Source organism: Ascaphus truei, chromosome 4 (assembly GCF_040206685.1).
Source record: "Ascaphus truei isolate aAscTru1 chromosome 4, aAscTru1.hap1, whole genome shotgun sequence".
Taxonomy (NCBI): domain Eukaryota; kingdom Metazoa; phylum Chordata; class Amphibia; order Anura; family Ascaphidae; genus Ascaphus; species Ascaphus truei.
In genome coordinates, this window is record NC_134486.1 from 16,601,869 (window position 1) to 16,628,512 (window position 26,644).

Genomic DNA, 26,644 nt, shown 5'->3' on the forward strand with positions numbered 1-26,644 from the left:
TGGACATCCCCATTAATGCCCTCTCCTATGAGATCTGCAATGCACTAAGGCAGCATACCCACATACAGGGTGATGTAAAAGTCCTGGATCACCGAAAAGATGCAGATGGAGTGTGGTGCTCTGTGTTACTGAGTGTAGGACGAGATATAACTGAAGGAGGGCCGTCCAGTTTGTGGGTCCAGGAAGCTAAAGGTTCCCGTTGTCCCGTTATCAACCCCGAAATGCCTGTAAAATCTGAGCCCAGCAGTTCTCACATGGAATTGAAAGAGGTCGCATTGAGACTGCATCCCTCACCTCCTGAGAGTCTTTGTGGGGATGACTACAAGTGCCCTTTCATGTTCTAATTCAAAAATCCCCTACAAGTGCCAAGTCATTCACGGTGCAAGTGCAACAGGCAGTACCCACTGCACCGGAATTGCCGGAAGAGATTGGAGATGAGGCGGCCGCCGATTCCAAGGAAGCTTCCCCCACCCAAAGCCTACTGTCGGGTAGGACCCGCCGTTATCATAAGAATTGTGATAGAAGGAATCTATTCTTCAGCACTACTGGACACTGGTTCACTGGTGACCATTATCTACTCGCCATTCTACCACCAACACCTTAGTCATATTCCCTTGCAGCCGGCAGAAAAGATTAAGTTGCAGGGTCTGAGTAAAGACAATTAACCCATCGATGGGATAGTAGCGGTTCAAGTGGACATCATGCAGTTGAACACTAACCGGTCGCACCTCATGGCGGTAGAAGTCCTGGTCTTCCCCCGAGCCTCGGGAACATCCCAGTGCACCCATCATATTGGGCACGAATGCTGACATAGTGAGATCTGTGATTCGCTCTTACCTTCACGAGGCAGGTGAGCTACCCTTGTCATCCCTGAATATATCTCCCGGCCTAAAGGATGAATGCTATAGGGTAGCGTCACAGGAAGAGTATGGTGAAATCTTCAACCAAGAAAAGGGGTTAATAGAGATTCCACTAGGGGGAGTGAGACATATGACTGCGATGGTCAAGTATTATGGTCGTGATGAAGTAGATAGATACTTCTCGCTAGAAAACCCCTCCGCTGACGAGCTTCATAGGGGATATAAAGTGATACCTGAAATACGCGAGTGGATGTCAGAAATCCCCAAGAAAATTAAGGTGTCTATTCAGAATACCTCCTTGCATCCGGTGCCGTTTGAAGTAGGACAAAGGCTGGGTAGAATATATCCTGTTATTCCTGTAAACAGCATAGCAACAGTGAACGTGGCAAGTGCGGGAGATGAACCCGACTACAGTTCGACTTCGGGGAGTCTCCACTGTCGGAAGAGTGGAAGAAGTGGTTACGTGCTCAGCTGGAAGAATGGCGAGAAGTGTTCTCCACTAGCAAGATGGACGTGGGATGCAGTAGAAGTGCTAAACACACGATTCGTCTGAACGATACCACACCCTTCCGGGAGAGGCCGAGATGAATAGCTGCCCGAGATGTGGAGGATGTGAGGAATGTCATAAACGAGATGGAAGCAGCTGGCACAGTGATTGAATCACGAAGCCCCTAGGCGTCCCCCATCGTCATAGTACGGAAGAAGAACGGGTCCGTGACGCTGTGTGTGGACTATAGATCTCTGAACCGACGTACCATCCCCAATTAGTATACTTTACCCCGGATCGAGGAAATCCTCAACGCACCGACGGGGATTCAGTGGTTCAGTGTGCTGGACTTGAGGTCGGGATACTACCAAGTTCCCATAACTCGGAAGATCAAAAAAAGAAGGTGTTCATCTGCCCTCTCGGATTCTGCCAGTTCACCAGAATGCCCCAAGGTATTTGTGGTGCTCCTGCGACGTTTCAGAGGTTGATGGAGAAAACGATCAGGGACATGAACCCTCGTGAGTGTCTGGTCTATCTAGACGACATAATCGTGTTTGGAAAGACCCTAGAAGAACACGAGGCTCGTCTCATGAAAGTGTTGGATAGATTGGGCAAGGAAGGCCTGAAGCTATCCCTGGATAAGTGCCGCTTCTGCAGGACGTCGGTCACCTATGTAGGCCACATCGTGTCAGCAGATGGGGTGGCTACCGACCCCGCTAAGGTGGAAGCCATGGTGAGTTGGCCAAGACCCGCCAATGTGATTGAGCTGCGATCCTTCCTAGGGTTCTGTGGGTACTATCGCCACTTCATCGAAGGGTACTCCAAAATGGCCATGGTACTGAATAGCCTGCTGTTGGTTTACCCGGAGGAGCCCCACCAGAAGAATATTACGCCTCAAACACCCTTTGGCGATTGGTGGACATTGGCCTGCGAGCAAGCTTTCAACAGATTGAAAAAAAGCTTGACGGAAGCCCCAGTATTGGCTTATGCGGATCCCAAAAAACCCTATATCCTCTATATGGATCCTAGTTTCAATGGGCTAGGAGCTGTACTTCATCAGTAATATCCTGCTGGTCTGCACCCAGTGACGTACGTGAGCCGAAGCTTAACACCCAGTGAGCAAAATTATCCAGTTCATAAACTGGAGTTCCTTGCCCTCAAATGGGCAGTAGTGGAAAAACTCCATGATTACCTGTACAGGGTTTCCTTTGAAGTCAGAACTGACAATAATCTGCTGACCTATATCCAAACTACAGCCAAGTTGGATGCTACTGGTCATAGGTGTTTGGCCACTCTATCCAACTATCAGTTCACTCTGAAATATAAGCCTGGGCCCTTAAACGTTGGAGCCGATACCCTATCAAGAAGACTACAGTAGGACTGAACGAGACATCAGATGATGGTTCATGGAAAAAAAAACCTGGACCCGGAATAAAAGCTATGTGCTCAACTGCAACAATTGTGATTGACGTTCTCCGAGTTGCGAGTAGCTGATTCTTTAGGGTGTCGCCCCCAAATTCTTCCTGATGCCTATTGCCACCCCGACGGCATGGGTCTCACTCAAAATGTCATCTCTCACACTAATCATCCGGTCTCAAAACATTTCACTGAATGTGGTCAGGGAGGAATTAATAATTTTTCCTTTTTGGGGATTGAATCAGTTATTTCTAAATCTAGAGGAGGTGATCATATCAACCTTCTGGACCGTAGGGAGGCGTATTGGATCTTCACTCTCCAAACGCGCTTCCCTACGGGCTTGAACATTGACTGGCAACTAACACATTTTTTGTAAACATTTTTGTGACAGACGTATTATGGTGTAATTAGTTGGTAATACAGATTAAATAAGACAATTGTCATTATATTGGACATTATATTCTTATCATTATAACCTTTGAACCTATGCCTTATCATGCAAATATTATGCTAATATGTAAGCTTAAATTGTTCTTTGATGTATCTTGTGGATAATACTTCATATTTTATAATGGTTGTATTTCCCTGGTTCCTATGATTTAGGTACACAATCTGTGTTATGCAGTATGTATGTGTAATATGTCTTTAAATTTACTTTTCTTGCACATTTTTTAATCATGTCTAGAGGTTTTTATTTTTAACTTTTTTTTTGTATATAACTTAGTTGCAACACAGCTAGTTTTTTAATCCACCTTGTTCATGTTTTCTCTTGATATAATAGTACCCTTTATTAAGCATTAGTTTAGTTTAATATAGCTTTATTTGTTTAATAAACACTGGGGGATCCTACAAAGAGATCCTATTTTACAATCCATATTACCTGACAAACCGCAAATTGTGTATAAAAAAAGCTCAAAACTTAAAATCCCAGCTGGCCCCTAGTTGCCCTAAGAAACATCAAGGATTGGGACAAACAATGTGATTAAAAGAACTTAAAGGTTATTTCCCCTGTAAGAAGTGCATTGGTTGTAGTTATGGATCAAAATGTAAAGAATTCAAATCCAATGTAACCGGTAAAAGTTTTGAAATCCGTTCATTTATTAATTGCAAATCTAATTTCTGTGTTTACCTTTTAGAATGTCCCTGTAAATTACAATATGTGGGCAGGACGGGGAGACCACTGAAACGAAGATTTGCCGAACATGTGAACAATATTAAAAATGGTTTGGAAACACACAGTGTTTCCAACCATTTTAAATTGCACCATAATCAATCACCAGAGGGGCTCACATGTATCGGCATAGATTGCCCCAAGGTCGGTATCAGAGGGGGTGATAGACTACAGAGGGTTTCATAGAAAGAAACCTTCTGGATCTATACTCTCAAGACTCTCTCCCCTTAAAGGGTTAAACATCGATTTTGATTTAGCATCATTCCTTTGATGCACTGGAACCAATCATTTATTTTCTCATCCAATGTAATTTCATATGTGTTTATACATGTTTTTATACATTTACTGTATTTTCATTAAGTGATCCCATGAATCCTAATTGAGTCAGGGAGTCGCTTCAGAGGTGATTAAGCTCATACCCATCTGATGGTAATTATCAGCAAGTGGAATCACCCTGTCACTTTTTGGCCCAAAGTGGCTCCTGTATACGAGGGGTTAAACTGGGGCTATATATTGCACACGGGATTGATGAGGCTCTACCTACCCTGACGAAGTGACGTTCCCCGTCACGACACGCATAGGGAGGAGAATAAGAAGTATTCTCCTCACACACTCAAGCTGGTAGTCATTGAAGAGGAGACGGTGACGTCATCCAAACTGCGCCAGAATCCCGCGAGGTACACGCGGCACCGAGGAGGACATTCAAAGACTGAGTGCGGCGTTTGGGTTGTGCTGGGTCGGGCACTTCTTTGTTTTTACACTCACCGTCCTTTGTGAGTATTTTATTTGTTTTAGGTAGGCGTCATTAAAGTTTTTTATTATTGCGCAATCCTTTGCCCTCTTTTGTCCCCACTGGAGGAAATAAGAGGCTGAAGGAACCCTGAAGCAGATCCAGGAAACTACGTTCCTGAAAGGGAGACCTGCCTGACGTCCACGGAAGCAGAGGATACCACGAGGGGTTCGTGTTACACCAGAGGCGACCAGGACTCAGAAGGCTTCAAGTACAGATTCTCTCCCCTGCATGCATCCTATCTACTTCTAGTAAGTAGGCATCTCATTGAGCTTTGATCATAAGGGCACATTTGGCAACTAGACATAATGCGCAATGTCCTGTTTCTCTGCTCTCTGTCATACATCTGCAGGTTGAATATATCGTGAGGAGGACTGTTCACTCTTTGCTCTGTGAACTGTGATTTTGATACCATCTATCACCAGATGACCACTCAAGATTGGGAACAATAGTCTGTATATTTGGACTTTATCATTTCACATCATTTCATTGTATTTACACATGCGCCAGGTTCATGTCTATTTTTGTATTTATATTCTTGTTTTGAGGTTTATTTTGGGATATTCCTCAGTAGATTACCAGGCTGCTTTAGTTGTGCACAGCACTTATTAATTCACATATGCACTGCATAGTTTTAATTTAGGTATAGCGCTTGTCACAGTATATTTTGTATTTTTACTTTTAACAGTGTTGCTATGAGAAAGCGTGTTTCGCTTTAAGACTTTAGCTTTACAACTCCATTTGGAGCTACGCATTGTGTCGAATAACCGAGGACTGGCTGTATTACCTAAGGTTTCGTTTGTTCACATGCTAGTACCACAAACATGTTACATACACAATGATAAACAACAGTAAATAGTCTGCATAATGTGACATAATGACATGTAAAATGTTGCTTTGCTTGCCATTTATAGAACAGAGTAACCAATATTCATCAGGCACATAACATTATGTAGCCATATGCAAACTACACTAATTAAGATATGTACTGCATTTATGCATACCTAATTATTTTGTTATGTTTACAATTATTGTAGTTTCACAAAGGGGCGTACACGTACTCGACTGACATTTAAGGGCTGCGCACGAATATCTCTGATTGCACAGCACGGTTCAAAATATTGCCACGTATATCAGTAAATAGAACTTACACAGGCGACACGTTTTATCCGAGCACGGCTAGCACCGCAAGCCGGGGGATGCCCCGGCGTGCTAGCCGTACTCCCTCAGCGTGCCGCGCATCACCGATGCGCGGTCACGCGTCATCGGGTGCCTGCGCCCCCTGTACGCGCGTCCAGGGCTCCCCGAGGGAGCCCTGGTGTCCCGCGATGTGGGGGACGGTGGTAGGGGGTTCCGGGGGACCCGGCGGACCCGGCAGTGGGAGGGAGAAAGCCCCGATCGGAGGGCGCTCCTCCGCTGCTTCGGCGCGCGCCCGGCACCCTGCAGCGCGCGCCAGGTTACTGCTGCGGCCGAGAACGGGCAAATGCTCGAATAAACTCGGCCGCAGCAGTACCTTCTTACAGAACTGTGTTCCGGCATATTGTGATCTTCACAGCGCGATCTCTGTAATATGATCAGAAGCAGCCGAAAAGGTAAAAGAGACATGTTAATTTACACAAACAAAAACTTTTTTTCCTGTATGGTACGCGCATGCGCAATGAATACAACGTATATGCGTGTCATTCGGGAAGAAAAGATTCACACAGTTTATAAAGTCTTTATAATATAGTTACCTGCATTATATTGCATTTATATTCGGGGCAGCCATAGAAGTTTGGTTTGCGATGTAGCCGCTGTAGTCTATCAATTCGTTGTTCTGTGGGTTCAGCTGTGCAGGGTTGTAGCTTACTCCATAACTGTTTGCATCTTGTACAATGTACGGAGGCGGATACACATAGTAACTTTGTGTCATTTCATCTGTTTGAGCAAACTCGGTATTCTGCATGTTATCGTAATATGTTGCTCCGTTATGGTTCTGGTATTGGTAGTCCAACTCAGGTTGAAAAAAGATATTCTGATGAAAATTTAAGGCACCGCTGCAGGCACCTATATCATGGTAGTCGTGTCCGACAATTGTCTGTATTTTTTTATTTCCATTTGCAGACATACGCATACCGGATTCATGAAATGACCAACAGCCACCCCTGTTTGCGCCAGATGGTGTGTTTCGAATAAAAGAAGCATTGGTTGATAAAGTGCGTCGGATTGAATTTTTCCATACCTTAGGTTGAGGATGATTTTGATAATAATGGTAGTTATCCGTAAGATATTGATAGATCTGTGAGACCGTAGCTTTTTTGTTCCTTTCATTTTCAATGGCACTATATATTAGCATTGCGTAAGAAAGCAGAGGCTTTTCCATAGAACACATCTCAAACTGCATGTATTTGAACGGAATGGAGTACAGTAACCAAAACTATTCCTTAATTCAAGGTTCTTACAAAGTATCCAAACTTGCATTATTTGCACAACACTGTACATGGTCATTATACAAAGGAAGAAGTGTCCATGTATTCTTCTCCCACATACAAGTGTTCTGTATCTTTTGAAATTTGTACTTGCATATTATACATGATTCAGTAGCCAAACTCTGAAACACACTTTGGATAGAATTGTTTTGTGAAATAACATGTTTAAATGAACAAATATTTATAATATTAATTTTTCACAATTAAGACGATATAAAATATAGATAGATATCACATACATAATTTACACATGCAAAAACATATGCGGTTTCGTTCACATGTATGCACTTTACTTGTGTTACATACACACTTGATTATTGCACATTGTTAAGTATGTTTGCTGAACCTTAATGAATGTTAGTAATTGAATAGAAAGACTTACGGGAACAATAATAAGACCTTTTTGGGGGGGGGGATAGTCGTTGTAAGGAACGTGTGGGAGGCGTTGGTGTGGAATCACGTCCACGGTGACTTGATCGTTGCCTTCTTCTTGCCGTTTCATGCTGGCCCAGTGCCTGGGCTTGTGCCAGTGGTTGAGCCAGTGCCGGGGTTTCTGCCAGTGGTTGAGCCAGTGCCGGGGTTTCTGCCAGTGGTTGAGCCAGTGCCGGGGTTTGTGCCAGTGGTTGAGCCAGTGCCGGGGTTTCTGCCAGTGGTTGTGCCAGTGGTTGAGCCAGTGCCGGGGTTTGTGCCAGTGGTTGAGCCAGTGCCGGGGTTTGTGCCAGTGGTTGAGCCAGTGCCGGGGTTTGTGCCAGTGGTTGAGCCAGTGCCGGGGTTTGTGCCAGTGGTTGAGCCAGTGCCGAGGGTTGGGACAGTGGTTGAGCCAGTGCCGGGGTTTGGGACAGTGGTTGAGCCAGTGCCGGGGGTTGGAACAGTGTTTGAGTCACTGCCAATGGTTGTGCCAGTGCCAGTGCCAGTGCTAGTATTTGGGCCACGGGAAGAGCCTGGGACATAGTATCCGGCGCATTATGATCCTGATGTAGCATTGGCTGTGTGTGTGTCTCGATTTGCCTCTCTGGCTCATTTTGCCTCTTTGGCTCACTTTGCCTCTCTGGCTCACTTTGCCTCTCTGGCTCACTTTGCCTCTCTGGCTCACTTTGCCTCTCTGGCTCACTTTGCCTCTCTGGCTCACTTTGCCTCTCTGGCTCACTTTGCCTCTCTGGCTCACTTTGGATCTCTGGCTCACTTTGGATCTCTGGCTCACTTTGGATCTCTGGCTCACTTTGGATCTCTGCCTGTATTTGCCTCTCTGGAGCTATTTGCCTCTCTGGCTCTGATATTAGATCTATATCTGATAATAGCTCCAGATCGGATAGTATGTGTATATCCGATTGTGCGTGTTGCTGGCTTTGTGGCTGTAATTGTGCCTGTGGCGGAGGCTGTGCCTGGACATGTGCCACAAGTTGACCCATACATGTGGCTATGACAGAGAGGCTATTTGCCATTTTGTCCAGTGTGTCCTGTTGTCTTGTCATTATATTGCTCATATGTTTCATTTTGTCAAATATTTTCTCATGTGTTTGAGAGTGTATGTGTGACTGATCTTCCTGGTTTTTGATAAACCTGGCCTCTAGGCTGGTCAAATTTGATAATGCTTCAGCACAAACCTGGTCTGCCTGGCCCGGTTGGATCTCCCCATTGTCATCACTTTCAGGATTTGGTTGGGTATCCTGTAATCCAAGCAAATCAGGTCCGGAATCATACGCATCTGGGACACTAATATGTGTGGGATCTACTGTCATCTCATCCTCAATTCGGACAGGTTGTTGTGGTGATGCAGGCACATCAGAATCCATGTCCTCAGCAATCACTATATAATAAATAACAACATTTTAAAATCAACATAATGACTAAGTAATTTTGTGCTCCTCTGTATTTGGCTGAACATACTATGTTAATGCACATATGTTTTGGTGAAAATTTGGAGATGTGCATCAGTTAAAGCTGCAGTTCAATGTCCTGTTTATGTTTTTGGTATGTAAATTTTGTAACGGCAATAGTTTGTGTGCTATCTCTAATTAAAGAAACAACTGCATAGGTAGCGAAATTATATTTGTCCTTGTATTGATGTGCGGTGTTTGACGACATATTTAAATATGCTTAATGTGAATGGTTCATACTGTACATGAACAAGAGGAACAAGCATGCTTGTTCAAATCAAATACAATTGTTATTTACAAGTACAGGCATACCACGCTTTAAGGACACTCACTTTAAGTACACTCACGAGTAAGTACATATCGCCCAATAGTCAAACGGCAGCTCACGCATGCGCCTGTCAGCACGTCCTGAACAGCAATACTGGCTCCCTACCTGCACCGAAGCTGTGCACGAGTGGGGAGACTATAGAGCCTCTTACACATGCATTTTTTACATCAGTTATGCACGTATATGACGATTGCAGTACAGTACATACATCAATAAGTGGAAAAAAGGTCGTGCTTCACTTTAAGTACATTTTCGCTTTACATACATGCTCCGGTCCCATTGCGAACGTTAATGCGGGGTATGCCTGTAGTTTTGTTTAAAACTGAACATGCTACAAGTATTTATGGTCAGTACACTAGTGATTGCTATCCAAAAACACATGCAGGATAATTATTGAACTCCAGCTTTACATAAAAAGCATATTTGACATAAATGAATAAGGACATGTGTAATGTTGACATTTCAGTTTCACATCTAAACAGATTATTGTAGTTTTATTTTTAAATGCTTGCATTTCTCAAGTAAATTTTGATGTCATAGCATACGACTCACCTGGTGTCGAATGTGAGAGAGATGGCCCAATATCTCTGTTCCCTCCAATTCCAAATATAAGGCGGGGAGTCATTATTGATAACATCTTTTCCTCGTAAGACTGTAACTTCAGTGATGCTGGAGGTCCACCTCCTGTCCCACTTGTGATGCGTCCGGCCAGTGCCATCTTATTCTTGAGCCTATGTTTTATGTCCCCAAATCTTTTTTTACAAGTCTCTGATGTCCTTGGAAAGACACCAGCTGATGAGACAGCTCGGCATATCTGGCCCCACAATTTTGACTTCACACTGGTCTTGGTTTTACCTGTGTATATGTAACAGTGTTCATATCAATTTCAGTATTTAAATCATACTGTATGTTAATATTGTAACAATTATAACATGTCCCTCTAATTACAGACACCTATTAGTGTAGGTCATGCGCGCATTCGTGACAAATTACATGTGAACAATCAGCTGCACACCTCCGTTACAGCATACATGTTTAACAACTGTATGTAACGTTAGGCATGTCTTGAATAAACAGTAATGGCATCTTAATACCATTTATTTTAACCCCAGTGCTAACGTTGAATGTGATGTATATTAGAGTATAAGTTATGTGCATATGTGTAGTAAAGCCAGTCCAGTTTTACACCCGTGTGAGTATCGTGATTGTTTCCTGTGAGGGCCTCCTCCCACTCCGTTGGGATCCCTCCCAGGTGGAGACGCTGTACCCCGAGATATTTATATGTATGTACCCCAGGCTCCCCGAGCGGAGGCTTAGGCTCCTGAGAGCCATACAGGTATATACAGCAGTAGTAGCGTCTGTATTCACAGGGAATACCCGTTACACAGGGTTTAACAATATCACTTAATTCACATATCACTTACTTGCTGATATACCCGGCGTTGCCCGGGATGTAAATACATAATAGGTAGTATTATTTATAAATCGTGGAACAATAGGTGACTATTTGTTGTAAAGGTTGGATAATAATGTTGAAAAGAAAGATGGAATAAAATGTAATATGATGTTGTTGTTTAAAAATGGTTTATTGTAAAGACACCACAGTACAATGTATATTTTTCTGACATAAGAGATGTTAAAATGTGATGAATGTGTCCTGTTAGGGTGTGAGGCGGCGGGCAGCGCGTGGGTTGTGAGTGCTGTCTGTGAGTGGGGGTCCTGTTAGGAATTGTGAGGCGGCGGGTGGGGCATGGGTTGTGAGTGCTGTCTGTGAGTGGGGGTCCTGCTAAGGTGTGAGGCGGCGGGTGGCGTGTGGGTTGTGAGTGCTGTCTGTGAGTGGGGGTCCTGCTAGGGTGTGAGGCAGTGGGTGGCGCGTGGGTTGTGAGTGCTGTCTGTGAGTGGGGGTCCTGCTAGGGTGTGAGACGGCGGGTGGCGCGTGGGTTGTGAGTGCTGTCTGTGAGTGGGGGTCCTGCTAGGGTGTGAGGCGGCGGGAGGCGCGTGGGTTGTGAGTGCTGTCTGTGAGTGGGGGTCCTGCTAGGGTGTGAGGCGGCGGGTCAGTGATGTCGGTGCATATGGGCGGGAGGCAGCAGGTGTGTGGCGGGTGTGTGAGAGGCGACAGGTGTGTTGAGTGCGTGCGGCAGCTGTGAAGAAGAGGTGGCCGGGTGAAAGGCAGAGGCGGGAAGTCAGAAGCGGGAAGGCAGGAAGAGGGGGAAGGCGGTAAGGCGGGGGGGAGGCGGTAAGGCGGGGGGAGGCAGACGGGGAAGGGGAGGGTGGGAGAGGGGGAGGAGTGGAGGGGGAGGAGTGGAGGGGGGGAGAGGGGGAGGAGTGGAGGGGAGGAGTGGAGGGGGGGAGTGGGAGAGGGGAAGGGGGGAGTGGAATGGGGGGAGGGGAGGAGTGGAAGTGGGAGGGGGGAGTGGTAGGGGTGAGGGGGGGTGGAGGGGGAGGGGGGAGTAGACGGGGAGTGGAAGGAGGGAAGGGGGGAGTGGAGGGGGGAGGGAGAGTGGAGGGGGGAAGTAGGGGAGGGGGAGAGAGGGGGGGTGGAGGGGGAGAGAGGGGGGGAGTGGAGGGGGGTGGAGGGGGAGAGATGGGAGGGAGTGGAGGGGGAGATGGGAGGAGTGGAGGGGGGGAAAGAGTGGAGGGGGGGAAGAAGTGCAGGGGGGGTGTAGAGGGAGAAAGGGGGTGGCCCGGTATTAAAGGGGTTGCACCCCATATGGCCATCCCCTGACCTCACCAGAGAGACAAGAGGTTAACTGGACTGCGGTCCAGGGATGAGGTTTGCACCTTGTTGTACCTTGAAAATGTATGTTCCCCTGTTCCCATGTTTCATTATAAGCATGTATTTTAATGTTTTAAAGTGCATTTCTGTATCTCCAGTTCTGGAGATCGCAGAGAGTTCATATTTGGCCAATATGTGGAATCACTGTAGGCATTAAAAACTGGCAAAGGTCGACGCACTGAGGCCACCAGAATGGAATTTATTAATATGTGTAGATATTAAAGTGTATATGTATTTTATTTTGGATCTGTTCTGAAAATGCAGACACTATTTGCTAGGCTAATGGGTCATGAAGGGCAGACGGCTGAGTGGCCTAAGCACGCTGATCAAAAGTTAACTGCCTTGATTGTTACCCAATGTCTAGGGATAAAGTATTAGTCAATCAACAAACTCTGTTACCTGAGGGCATGGGTTAGTTTGTTAGTCTGTGTCTCCACGTTAGATAATTGTTCACCAATAGGCTGTGTTCAATGTTAAGAATAGGGTTGCACAGGTATATAAACTGTGTCAACCCTACAGTTTTTAGTTGTGCTGGAGTTATGCTTCTGATTCCATCTTGAATGTCACTGGACTGTTGGAGAATTGCTATTGGATACTTCTCCATCCCCCAGCCCTAAGTAAGTGTTATCTTCTTGTCTGTTAATTGTACTATATTGCTGTGTTCACCTTATTTAAGGAATAAATTATACTTTATTATATCTAAGCCTCGTTCAGTTCAACCCAGATATTTGGTGTTCATTATACCTTGTCATGAGCTACCGTGACAAGCTCTATAATTAACTGGTGGCAGCGGCGGGATTGAACTGGACCTGTATTACTAGTGTTCTGCGGGATACTGTAATATAGTGGGAACTTGATAGTAATTGCAAGTTCCTGGGACTAAAGATATTGAACACACAGTAGTGCAACAGTTAACACAAGTTGTAACACCACCTCACTGCTGCGACTGAACCATGAGCGATGCTGAAGGCTCATCCAACATGTGGACCCGAGCTCAGCTGAAGGACAAGTGCCGTGAATATGGACTGCCCTATGATAACCAGGATGTCGCAGACATAGTTGTCGCAATCGGTGACTATGAAGCCCGGCTTGCAGAGCCTCAGGATACGGCTCAGCTTGCCCTTTTACAGCCACCCGGAGATCAGGAAAGGAACCCAGTGCTGGGGCGGCGGAATCTCGGGGAGGAAACGAGTGCACCTCCCGGGAGCAGTGCAACAGGAGGGGTATTGGTTGCTGCGGCTACCAGTCCATTCACCCCTGATTTTGTTTTTAGTTGTGCTGGAGTTATGCTTCTGATTCCCTCTTGAATGTCACTGGACTGTTGGAGAATTGCTATTCGATACTTCTCTATCCCCCAACCCTAAGTAAGTGTTATCTTCTTGTCTGTTAATTGTACTATATTGCTGTGTTCACCTTATTTAAGGAATAAATTATATTTTATTATATCTAAGCCTCGTTCAGTTCAACCCAGATATTTGGTGTTCATTATACCATGTCATGAGCTACCGTGACAGGGGGGAAGGAGTGAAGTGGAGGGAGGGGTGAAGTGGAGGGGGGGAGAGTGAAGGGGGGGGAGGGAGTGGAGGGGGGAAAGAGTGGAGTGGGGAAAGAGTGGAGGGGGGTGGAGGTGGATGGGGAGGGTGGAGGTGGATGGGGGGTGGAGGTGGAGGAGGGGTGGAGGTGGAGGGGGGGTGGAGGGGGAGGGTGGAGGTGGAGGGGGGAGGTGGAGGGGGGAGGTGGAGGGGGGAGGTGGAGGGGGGGAGGGAGTGGAGGTGGAGGGGGGGAGGGAGTGGAGGGGGGAGGGAGTGGAGGGGGGGTGAAGGTTGGGGGGAGTGAGTGGAGGGGGGGTTTATGTTGGGGGGAGTAAGGGAGTGGAAGGGGAGGGGGGGAAGGGGGAATATGTATTGTCATAATGTATGTATGCGCTTGCCCCCCCCGTCCGTCTGTGCGTCCGTTCCCCCGCTGGCTGGGCAGCTGGCCGCCCCCCTACTTGTTCTCTGATGGCTCTGGCCTCTCCCTCCACCCCCTCCCCCGTTCCTCGGGCCTCTCCAACCCCCCCCCCCCGTTCCCCGATGGCTCGGCCGCTTCCCCCCCCCCCGTCGGCCGCTTGGTCCCCCGATGGGTTGTCCGGTCAATGGAAGTGTGTGCAGGCGGTGGCAGGAGGCGCCATGTTTGGTCCTGGGCTGAGGGGCGGGGTAATGTTGCGCTCCCCCCGCCGGCTGCTCCGCCGCTTGTTCGTGTGCGGTTGAGGCGGGACGCGCAGGGGTGTTCTGCGGCAGGGGTTTAAGGTGTGAGGCAGGAGGGATGGTAGGCGCAGGGTGTAAGTTGTGAGGCGCGGGGTGTAAGGTGTGAGGCGCGGGGTGTAAGGTGTGAGGCGTGGGGTGTAAGGTGTGAGGCACGGGTTGTAAGGTGTGAGGCGCGGGGTGTAAGGTGTGAGGCACGGGGTGTAAGTTGGCACGCCTGTGGGAGGGGTGTGAGGCGCAGGGTGTACTGTCTTACCTGGGCTGCTGCACATCGTGTGGTAGGCCATCTTAGAGAGGAGCACGCGGTGTGAGTGTGTGTGTGTGTGTGTGTGTGTGTGTGACCACACCAGCCAATGAGAGGTGTGCGGGGGCGGGCGGGTCAAGGGAGCCATCTCATTGGCCTGAGGCGGAGTGACGGGCCAAAGGTCCAATGCGATTGCCCCTAGACACAGGGAGACACATACAGATAGGCAAACACACATACGACGGTTTGAGAAATATATAGATAGATGCACTATTAATTAAATTTTTGCATTTATTTTGCACTTAATTCACGAAAGCTCCCCAAGTTTTTTCTACATTCACTTGCCAATAGAATTTAAAGGCAAATCCTTTTCACTGGGCTTTTGAGCAGCCATTTTACAACACTTGAACACTATTTTATCATATATAGCAAGTGCAGGGTTTTTCTTTCTATTTCCCTTTGGTTACAGAAGTGATAGAGAAACCTATAACCACAAGATGGCGCTGTGTTACTGACAGTGATGCATTCACCTATTAAGGCTTTCTGCAACAAGTATATCTGTGCACAAATTACACTTCTTTTCCCAGTACCATTATGACTCAACTGTTTACTACAGTCAAATGTGTACATGTATAGGGCAAGCCCAACCTGCTCACAAAAAGCAGCAACCTAACAACATTGGGAAAGTTGGTCTAATAGTCACTGGTAGTTTCTAAAACCCAATGTCATCTTCTTGTATTCTTGGTCACTACAGTATCTCTATCTCTCCAAATATAGAGATTGTAAGAGATTTGGTTAGCAGATCGTGCTTGAAAAATAAACTGTACACACTGTATTATATATACAGAAAAAAGAGTGTTGTGATTAGCGCTAAAAGACTAAGGCAAAATACATCAAGAATAATACAACAATAAAACAATATAGAGGGTGTGTAATAATGCACCCAAAACTATTAAGTATAGGGCAAGGCTGCCAGATGAAACTAACCCAAAACACAGAAAGTGCAAGAACAAAAAACAACAATACAAACCGGCGCCTTAAAGTCCAGTATAGGACTGTAGGCTGACAAATACTAAAGGAGTAAATTTAATGAACAACTAAAAAATGCCTGGAGCAGATATCGGATCCGGTTTGTAAAACCGGAATCCTACTTACATCAGGGTACCCCTGATGAAGTGCGCATGCGCACGAAACGCGTTGGGCAGTTGGAAAAAAGTGATTGCATTGGAGAAGAGCACTGCAAGAGCGTGTTCAGATACACAAGCGGGAGAAGGGAGTTTCGGACATTTGTCCCGCCCCCAGTGACGTATTTCCGGCAACGGAGCGGCAGTCGGCACCAGGAGAAACCGGAGACCAACCCATGGTAACGCACATCCGGACGCAGAACCCAGGAAGTGATCGGAGTTTCCCCTGACTGCCACAAGTCCATCAGCAGCTGCTGCCGGATTTCAATCACCGTGTACCCCTGCTTGTTAATATTGGATGTCTTGCAAATAGGATTCCGGTTTTACAAACCGGATCCGATATCTGCTCCAGGCATTTTTTAGTTGTTCATTAAATTTACTCTTTTAGTATTTGTCAGCCTACTTGTCATTGTTGTATGTTTGTCCTGTCCTGTATGTCTTATATGTTTGCATTTGACGTTGTTGCACTATGATTTTTCTTCTTTTCTCTTTTGCATCACGCATGTAAATCCCTGCTGTGGAGCCTGAAGTTAAAGATTGGACTCTCCTCTATTGGACATTGTCACAATTCTTGGACTCCACATTTGTTCCTATACTGGACTGTATTATATATATTGTATATTATCCTAATCTTATACATGAAACTAATTTAATCACTCCATAAAAAGAACATGGTGCTTGTTTTTTTCTTTGGCAATAACAGAATCAACATAGGAGGAGCCCATAAATTGGGAATGAAATAAAGCTTTTGTTTTCAGCAGGGACCAGAAGGCGTGTCGTTAACGTGTTACATGTATAATTAGCCTGCTTACCTATGTAAGTGGCCCTTCCTGGAGAAGGTGGATAGGGGCCTGATTAAGTGAAAGGCAGGTGTCACCACGCCTCCTCTCAGCTCCCTCACCTCGCTGATCCTCATGTGGCTTATTGGGCCAAAGGAGCTTTAAAACTTTTCCATCAACAGCAGCCATTTCTTATAGGTATGTTGTTATGTATAAGCTGATCCTACGATTTTAGGAGTGGGCTGAAGATATTTCAGGCGGTTTTATAAGGGGCCCCACGGAGGTCAAGTACTGCCCGTCTCACGCCCAGCTCGCCATACAAGAAGCCAAGGTTACATTCTTAGAAAGCTTACTGCTTTTAGCAGTTGCATTTCAATGCTGTGTTTTAGACAGCAGTGGCTGTTTAATACAATGAATTCTGCTGGCATTGCAGTTAAATTTGTATAGCTCAACAATACCTAGAATAACCACAGGATGGCAGTGTGTTACTGAGAGTGATGCCCACCTAATTTCAGCCGAAAGAAAGAGCAGGGCTGTTACTCTCTCCCTCTTGCCGCCCCGAGATCTGCCGCCCCTAGGCGGTGCCTTACCTGCTTACCAAATAGGGAAGGGTCCGATTGTCTGTTCACTACGATATTATGTTCACATTATAGGCGCAATCACACTTAACTCACAAAAATCAGCAATGCTGGGACATGTGGTCTAAGGGTCACTGGTTTCTAAGCAGGTGTACTTGATTCTAACTATACCAGGAAAAGGTTCCCTATATGATGCACTCAAAGGCCTCCAGTAATAAATATAACTTTTATTTATCATAAATAAAATGAACTACGAGAGGAGAACTATAAATACAATTAAATAAAAGCTAATTGGAGCTGCAATGCTGTAACTATAATAGATGAGGTTCACAAACGGGGGCAACAAGGTATGATGTGGGGGTAAACGTGATGTGAGAACACAAGGAGTGGTTGGGTGATAAAAATCTTTTGAAATAAGTGATAAATAATACACGTACGTGAAAAAAATATCAATAACGTGAGAAGGAGGAAATGGAGGCATGAATAAGCAGACCGCCGTGCTAATGATCCTAAGGGGCCTATGCTCTAAGCGTTCATAAGCCACTTATCGAGCACTTATCAGCCAAAATGCCTACTACGTTTCTGTAAGCGTCGATAATTGGGCGATAAAAGACTAAATCGACAACATTTTGAGCTTTCAAAAAAAAATCACAGTGAGAAGCGATGAACCATTTAATCGGCAGGTTCTAAAACTCGTGCAATGCTAGTAGCCGTGATTAGCTTATCGAGGCTTATCGCAGCTAGGGTTGCCAGATGGCTTGTCCAATAATACTGGACACAATGGGAAAAGATCCGACCCCCCCCCCCCCCACAATACATATAAAAAATACCCCCACGCCCCCCCGAATACATATAAAACATACCCCCATGCCCCCAGAATACATATAAAAAATGCCCCACTTCCCCCAATACATATACAATATACCTCACCACCCATATACATGTAGCCCTGGTAAGTTATGGAGGTATATTTCTATCCTCCTCCTGGCAGCAATCCCTGTTAAAGGCAGGTTGCCAGGAGTTATCATGGGGTTTCCCCCCACAGTAAGCACTTGCCCTGAGATTGTGAAGGAAGGTCACCTGACTCTGTGTCCAATCAAGAGACACAGGGGCAGTGCCTATTGAATCTATCAAAAGAGCAGTGCACCTCCTATTTAGTGTTTGCGTGTTCTGTCATTCTGTCAGAGATTAGTTAGTTCAGAGTTGAGTAGAGCTGATAGATAGTGAGCTATAGGCGGACCAAGTACCTCTCACCCTGCTTAGGGGGTGAGGGAAGCCCCACTCTGGATGGCCCTCAGTCCAAAGTGGAAGCAGGGACCATCCTAATGGAGAACAGCTAGTGGGCTGTGTATACTAACTGTACGTGACTGCTGCTGCTGCTGCTGCTGCTGCTGCTGCTGCTGCTGCTGCTGCTGCTGCTGCTGAGAGAATAAAGAGGCTGCTGTTACAAAAAGGATCTATTGTGGGAGACTGGAATCGCTCATCCCTGTGAGGGGAATCTGTGGTAGGGATTCCACCCCGTATAACTGGGGCTTACTACAGATGGAGGCGCTGCACCACTGAAGGAGAATGAAGGTATCAACCCCAGTAAACTGTCCTGTTGTTCCCCCATGTCATCGCAGGAGATTCAGGCCCTCCTGTTGCCAGCAGGTATGCACCACCCTAAGACACGTAGCCAGACCACAGAACACCTTAGGGGCCCCGATCTGCTATTGGGTGGGGGTCTATGGGCTATAGTTGGAGGTCCTGCTGAGATAATCAGGACAAGTTTTCAGCGAAGCAGAGCTGAAAGTGATAAGTACACTTTCAAAGCAAGTGCTGCAGAAGGATGGGCATTTTTGAAGACTAGGGGTAGTCAGGAGAGATTGTCCTCTCGCACAGTACACCCTAGGTGCCCTAGGAGGGTGATGTAAATTTGGGTACACTAGGCTAAGCTGTTCAAGTCACCTTGAGGCAGATAGTGTAGGATTTCTGTGGGGGTAGCCTGGTTAACATGGTTCAGGGACTTCAGCATAGGGTCTGCACTATGAGTGGCCAAAAGTAGGTTGACGCCAAGTACTTAGGAATGCCAAGTACACTAGCCAGTACCCAGAAAACACACCACAGAGTGCTTGTGATGAACCGTCAGCGTGTGCGGTGTACAAGGAGACAGTTCTGCCTAGCCTGGGGTATGCCAATGCGTTATTTTCATTGGTTAGAGCACCTTTGAGAATAGTAAGTGTCTAGGAACGGGTTGCACTTTAGGCACTGAGAGAAGCGCTATCGTGGGCTTAGAGGGCTCACTAAAGATGGCGGCGAGAGATTCATGTGCTTTGCGGGGCATGGAGGAGGATAAAATGGCGACTGCTACGCCATTCACTGCAACGCGGGTTGCAGCCGATCCAAAATGGCGACTCCCGCCAAGCCTAGATCGCGCACGTGCTGTGTGCAAGCAGGCTGCATGAGAAATGTGGCGAGATGTGCAAAGGTTTGGTGCCAAAACCAGAACCCCACCTAAAAGAAGGGAGCGGCGCAAACTCTGTAGCCGCACCCACCTGTGCAGTGAGTGGCCGACGGACGAAGCCACGTCACCCAAAGAGAGAGAGTGCCCGCATATAGGGGTGTTTTCTGGGGGGACCCTGATGGGATAAGTGACCAAGGGATTTCCCCTGTACTGTGGACACAGTGGTGGGGTACGCCTTGGTGGGACGTGGGTATTCTGTTCCAATTCATTATAAAGTGGTAAGAGTTAATTCTGCACAGTAAATGCTATTTCATGTTATACGTGTAGCCCTGGTTCCTAGCGAACTCAGACCACTACCATATGCTGTATAACCCGTAAGCTGACAGGGCCTGAGCCTCTGCCACAGAGAGCCTGGGGTACACACAATACTTATAACTTGGTGCAGCGCCTCCACCTGCAACAGCTTCCACCCAAGGGGAAGTGGATCTTTGAAGGAACTGATGCACATTAACACACACACACAGCAATATACCTTAACTGAATAACTTTACTTGCAGCCACCATAAGCGTATATGTATATAGCAACAGGTGTCCCTCCCTAGAGGAGACACTATACACAGGCGGCACACTTTATTTGAGTGCGGCTCATTCCGCAAGCCGGGATATGTCCCGGCTTGCGAGCCGCACCCCCTCGGCGTGCCGTGCATCCCCGATGCGCGGTCACGTGTCATCGGGTGCCTGTGCCGCCTGTACGCGTGGGAGCCCTGGTGTCCCGCGGATGTGAGGACGGCGGAGGGACATTCCGGGGGACCCGGCGGACCCGGAGAGGAGAGGGGGAAGCCCCGATCGGCGGGCCTCTCCTCCGAGGCTTCGGCCAGGTTACTGTCGCGGCCGAGACCGGACAAATGCTCAAATAAACTCGGCCGCGACAGTACTCTGCGTCCTGCCGAACGCTCCCCCTCCCCGTCCCTCCATCGGGGGATCCCACCCCATGTCCAGTTCCCTCGTGGAATAAGTCCACGTAGCTGACGTCACCCGTAGGTGTCCGGGGAGATCCCACCCAGACAAGCTGCAACTTGATAGCACTGTCCTGCTGGCGCTTTAGTACAGTAAAGGGGATCCGGAAGCTGTCTATGGCCAGTCCCTAGCTCGGCTTCACACTACTGTGGCTTAGGGTCTAACTGGGCCTGGGGCATGAGGCCAAGATAGGGAGCGGACTGCCTCTCTATACCGGAGCTCCTTCTCCTTCCTCCAGCAAGCTCTGAACCAATGTGCGCGCAACCACTTCCTTTTCCTCCCTTCCTCGTACCGGATTGGTCCTCGCGCGTCACGGAGGCCCACGGGGCTGCTGGAACTCGTAGTTCCCTACCTATCCTCCTATCCGAGCTCTCCTCCTTCGCGGGCTTTGCTCACCTTTGCCTGTGCATGCGCAATCTCCCACTAATCCAGTTCTGCGCCGGCGCCACTCACAACATGGCGGCTCCCTCTTTCCGCGGAACCTCCGTTATCGGAGCATTCCCTAAGTGCAGCATCCCCCCCCTCAATACAACTGGTGGCAAAAAGGAGGTCCCGGCTACATCCTCGACCCTGTTGATTCCAACGGCCCTGCTTGGACGATACCTTTAAACTGGTACAACGTTATATAATGAAAAATGCATAACCACGATATTCACACCTTCTACATAGATTGTACATTTCGCTAAACATCACAATTACTGATTTCACTTGATTGTGAGCCCACTGCTGAGCCTCATAGTGGGGTGCCCCAAACTGGTCATAGGCCATCCTCATTGGATGTTGCCCATTCCTTTGACTCCGTCTTAACTGTTGTTCAGTCACTCCCTTGGGAGAGTGACTATCTTGGTCTTGAATCTCGAGTTCTTCCCTTGAAGGGGTTACAGTCTCTGATGTATCATGACTTGGTACAAAGCACAGGCTCAGCGGGTCAAGTGATGAATCTTCTGGAGCCACCCCATGGGGCGAGGGCTCCCTGAGCCCTTTACCCGTAGCTCCGCTGGGAGGTGCTCTCTGTTGAGGGCCCCTTTGAGAGGTTCCCTCTTGTGGATCTTCCTGAAAGACTGAATTCCCTGACTCGTCTCCTTCCAATGTCGTTTCCCCATCCAACGAGGATGTAGGCCACTCCAAATCCCCCTCCTCCACTTGGGGAATAGGGAGCAAATGATTTCGGTGCCATGTCTTCACCTGACCCTCCGAGTCCTTTATGCGGTAGACCGGAAGGCCGGGCATTCATCAGGCTACCTCGTACACTCCCTCCCTCCATCGGTCAGCCAATTTATGTTTTCCCGGTACTCCCAGGTTACGGAGGAGCACTGCATCACCTGGTTTAATGTCTCTGTGTTTAATTTTATGATCATACTGCCGTTTATTCCCGGCGTTCAGTTTTTCGGTAGATTTCTCGGCTTGCAGGCACAGTAGGCCCGTTGCAGTTTCTCTTGCAATCGCTGTACATATAGGAAATGAGTAGTATTATGCACCCCATCGGTGGAGACTCTCAATTGTATATCCACAGGCAGTCGAGCTTCTCGGCCAAACATCAGAAAGTACGGAGAGAACCCTGTGGAATCGTGTCGCGTGCAATTGTAGGCATGCACTAGAGTTTCCACATGACGACTCCATTCAGTCTTCTCCACCCCCGTTAACGTACCTCACATGTCCAGTAACGTGCGGTTGAATCGTTCCGGCAGTGCATCACCTTCGGGGTGGTATGGGGTAGTTCGGGATTTAGCGATATGCAAGATTTTCAGCAGTTCTTTTATTAAGTTGCTCTCAAAGTCTCTTCCTTGATCGGAATGAAGTGATTGAGGAAGCCCATAATGCATGAAGTACTTTTTCCAGAGCACCTTGGCCACCGTAATGGCTTTTTGATCTTTTGTCCGGAAGGCCTGGGCGTATCGGGTGTAATGATCCGTGATGACCAGCACATTGCCTATGCCGCGGCTGTCGGGTTCAATGCGTAGGAAGTCCATACACACTAGGTCCATAGGCCCAGTGCTTTTTAAGTGGTCCATTGGGGGCGGCCCTAGTAGGCAATGTCTTTCGCTGAATACACCGCACACACCGTCGACAGTGATGCTCAACTGCTTCTCTCATTTTCAGCCAGAAAAAACGATCTCTCACTAGTCCAAACGTCTTGTCGACCATGTTCATCGTGTAGAGCCCTTAGTACCAAGTACTGTAATCTTTTTGGCAGCACTAATTGTCTCCTATTCGGGTGGTTATGGTACTCGGTATAGCAAATTGTCTCGTATTTTGAATTTGTCGGCCTCCCGCATCAGTATACCGCCTACATCACCCGGAGCTTGTCTGAGGAGGGATGGGCGATTTTGCCGGATAGCATAGCGACCCCCACTGGGGTCTCGATAGGCTTCCGGGATAGCGTTGGATGCATATCCGAGAGAGTCAGCCACCCTTAATTCAGAGAACGCCACTTGATCATTGACGATGGCAGCGGTACAACATAGAGCTCTTATTCCGGGCCATGGAATTTCTTCCCATTGGTCTTCGTCATGGGTAGTGGCCAGCCCTGTCCGCCTAGACAGGGCGTCAGCTCCAATGTTAAAGGGACCTGGCTTATACTTCAGGGTGAAATTGTAATTGGCAAGGCAGCCAGCGATGTCCGGCCGTGTCGAGTTTGGCGGAGGTCATTATATAGGTTAGTGGATTGTTGTCGGTCTGCACCTCGAACGACACCCCGTACAAGTAATCATGAAGTTTTTCGACAATGGCCCATTTGAGGGCCAAAAACTCGAGTTTGTGCACGGGGTAGTTCTGTTCACTGATGGTAAGACTGCGGCTGATATAAGCTACGGGTCGTAGTCCCTCTGGGTATTTCTGATGTAACACCGCCCCTAATCCGCTCAAACTAGCATCCACATGTAATATATACGGTTGCTCGGGGTTTGCATAGGCCAACACGGGTGCCGCGGTCAAACTCTGTTTCAGGTCCGTGAAGGCTTGTTCACACTCTGTCATCCACTTGTCCCCGAAGGGTTGTGGAGCAGGCGTGGCCTTCCGGCCGGTGTCTTCTGGATATATTTTGAGGAGGCCGTTGAGGGCTTTGGCCCGTCGGGAATATCCCTCCACAAACCTCCGATAGTATCCGCAGACCCCAGGAACGACCACAACTCCCCCACGTTGTCAGGTCGGGGCCAATTGACGACGGCTTCTATTTTGGCGGGGTCCGTGGCAACTCCCTCAGCGGAGACTATGTGTCCCACGTAAGTCACTGATGTCCTGCAGAAATGGCATTTATCTAAGGAGAGCTTGAGTCCTTCTTGAGCTAACCGGTCAAGTACTTTCAGTAGTCGAGCCTCGTGTTCCTCCAGGGTTTTCCCGAAGACTATAATGTCATCTAAATACACGCGGCATTCTCGGGTATTCAAGTCACCTAAAGTCTTCTCCATTAGTCGCTGGAAGGTGGCGGGGGCACCACATATGCCTTGGGGCATACGAATGAATTGGTAGAACCCCAGTGGGCAAATGAATGCCGTTTTCTCTTGGTCCTCGGGACTCATAGGTATTTGATAGTAGCCAGACCGGAGGTCCAGTACACTGAAGCATTTGCTTCCATGTAGGGCGTCCAGGATCTCTTCTATGCGGGAGAGATTATACTGGTCCGGTACCGTTCGATTGTTCAGTGTCCGATAATCTACACATAACCTCACCGTCCCATTCTTCTTTCGCATTACCACTATGGGTGAGGCGTAAGGGCTGCGTTATTCCGTGACAATTCCAGCTTCTTCCATCTCATGGAGAGCCGCTCGTATATCTTCTACGTCCCTAGGAGCAAGCCGGCGGGAACTTTCCCGGAAGGGCTTTGTATCAGTCATTCGAATGGTGTGTTGAGCATTGCAGCTGCACCCCACATCCATCTCCCCTGTAGAGAATACTGATCATCTTTCTTCCAGCTTCACTCGCAACCGTTCCTTCCAGGTGTCCGACAGTCCGGATGAACCAAAGTCGAAGTCTAACGGTGATCCGGGGTCTTCCACTTGAGTAGCGTTTACTTGTACGGCTTCATCCACCGAGCTGACGGGGTAAATTCTCCCTATTTCCTGACCCGCGTCGATGGCCATGGGGAATGGCGACAGATTCTGGACCATCACATAAATTCGACGGGGAATGGTGGTTGGCCAATCCCGGAATTCCGTTACTAGCCAATATCCTCTGCGGACGTCTTCTTCTGGCGTGCTTTCTAGAGAGAAGAGCTGCTCCTCAGCTACTCGTTCAGCGTAGGCACACCAGGCGGGTACCCTCTTTGTCTCTCCTGGTAAGAGTCGAGTCAGCCCTCCCCGGCCGCAGAACAACAGACCGTGTTCCTCCGAAGGTGGCGGAGGAGAATCTGGATCCACCTGGACAAGCTGCAGCTTTAGGCTGGACATGGGCAGTTCATTGGTTTCTTATAGATATGCCCGGAGGACAGCTTGTACAATATCTGCATTCGTGCCTAGTATGATCGGATACTTAGGCGGATCTTTGGGTTCTGGACACACCAAGGCATCCACCTTCATGGGGTGAGACTTCCCAGTGTTGAGTTGTTGTATCTCCAAGGCCATGGTCACTATGCCGTCGATGGGATAGTCGTCATTGCTTAGGCCTCTTACTTTGATATGCCCTGCCGACTTCAGAGGCCGCTTCTGGAGGTGTCGATCATAGAATCCTCGATATATGATGGTTACTTGAGACCCTTTGTCCAGTAGTGCGGAGGAGTAGATACAGTCCACTAACACCCGAATCAGCGCTACTGGTCCCTCGCGGTTACTCTCCTCCTCGGGCCCATCGCCACTTTGAGTGGGAACAGGGGATTTTAGACTGGCCGCATAAACACCGCATATCATGGCCTGGGGCGTGAACTTCTTGGGTGACGGGCTCCGGTGGCGAGATTCACACATCCAACAATCGTAAGAGATATGCCCCTTTTTCCCGCATTTGTAACAGGACATCTCTCTGGGTGGGGTGCGGCGGTCATACGGAGGTGAGGTTCGTCCGGCGTATTTCGGCCTTCCGGGGCCTGGTTTATCAGGCGGTTCTTCCTTCTTCTCAGCACTCTCTTTGGGTTTAGGGCTGCTAACTGCTTTAGTCTTCTGAGAGGAGTGAAGCATGAGATGTGTTTCATGCTCTTTGACTTGCTGTAGGAGTTTGATAAATGAGGGGGGGGGGTCTTCGAGTGAGGTTATCGCGAATCATGTTTGCAATAGGGTGAGTAGGGCTGGACCCCCGTAGGTATTGCTTGCGGAGGTATTCGTCCATCTGTGAGGCGGTCACGTATTTATGATGCAGCAGGGGTCCTCGGGAGATTTGCACGCGATGGATATAGGCAGACAAATCTTCTCCATCCTTTTGATTGATGGCATAGTACTTGGCCCACAAGGCCCCATCATCTTCTGTCGCGCCATAGGCCTCGACGAGGAACTCGATCATCATGCGATAGGTCAGGTCGGGGCACTGCTCCCAGTGAATGCTGATCAAGATGGACGCCGGAGACCTCAAGCACTCCATGAGCCGTTGTCGTTTCACTACATCTGTGCAAGACCATTCTTCCATTACTCCCCTAGTGTGTTCCTTCCAAGGATCTATCCTATCCTCTCCCGTGGGCACAGGTAGAGTCCCCAAGAAGGCCTTTAATTTCCGGTAGTTCTGGGAATGTGTAGCTAAGGTAAGGGCTTCTACTAACGGCGGTAAGCTTGAGGGGGTGGTTAACTGGTCTATCTTGTCATTGAGTTTCTGAAGCATATCACTACGCACCCCCGCCTCTTCGGATGCGCTAGACCCGGGATAGCTAGATTCTGACTGACATCTACCCGCCTCGCTTGTGGAGTAGTGAGCAAAGGGGTGCGTAGGGTCGTCGTCCCCTAGTTCCCCCATAGGGGGGTCCTTAAGTGGATAGACAAAGGGGCTGCCGCCAGGTGGGGAGTTTGGAAGCGGCAGATATTGAGGGATGGCAGGTTCGAGGACTGATAGTTCTCGCCGGCAATCTACT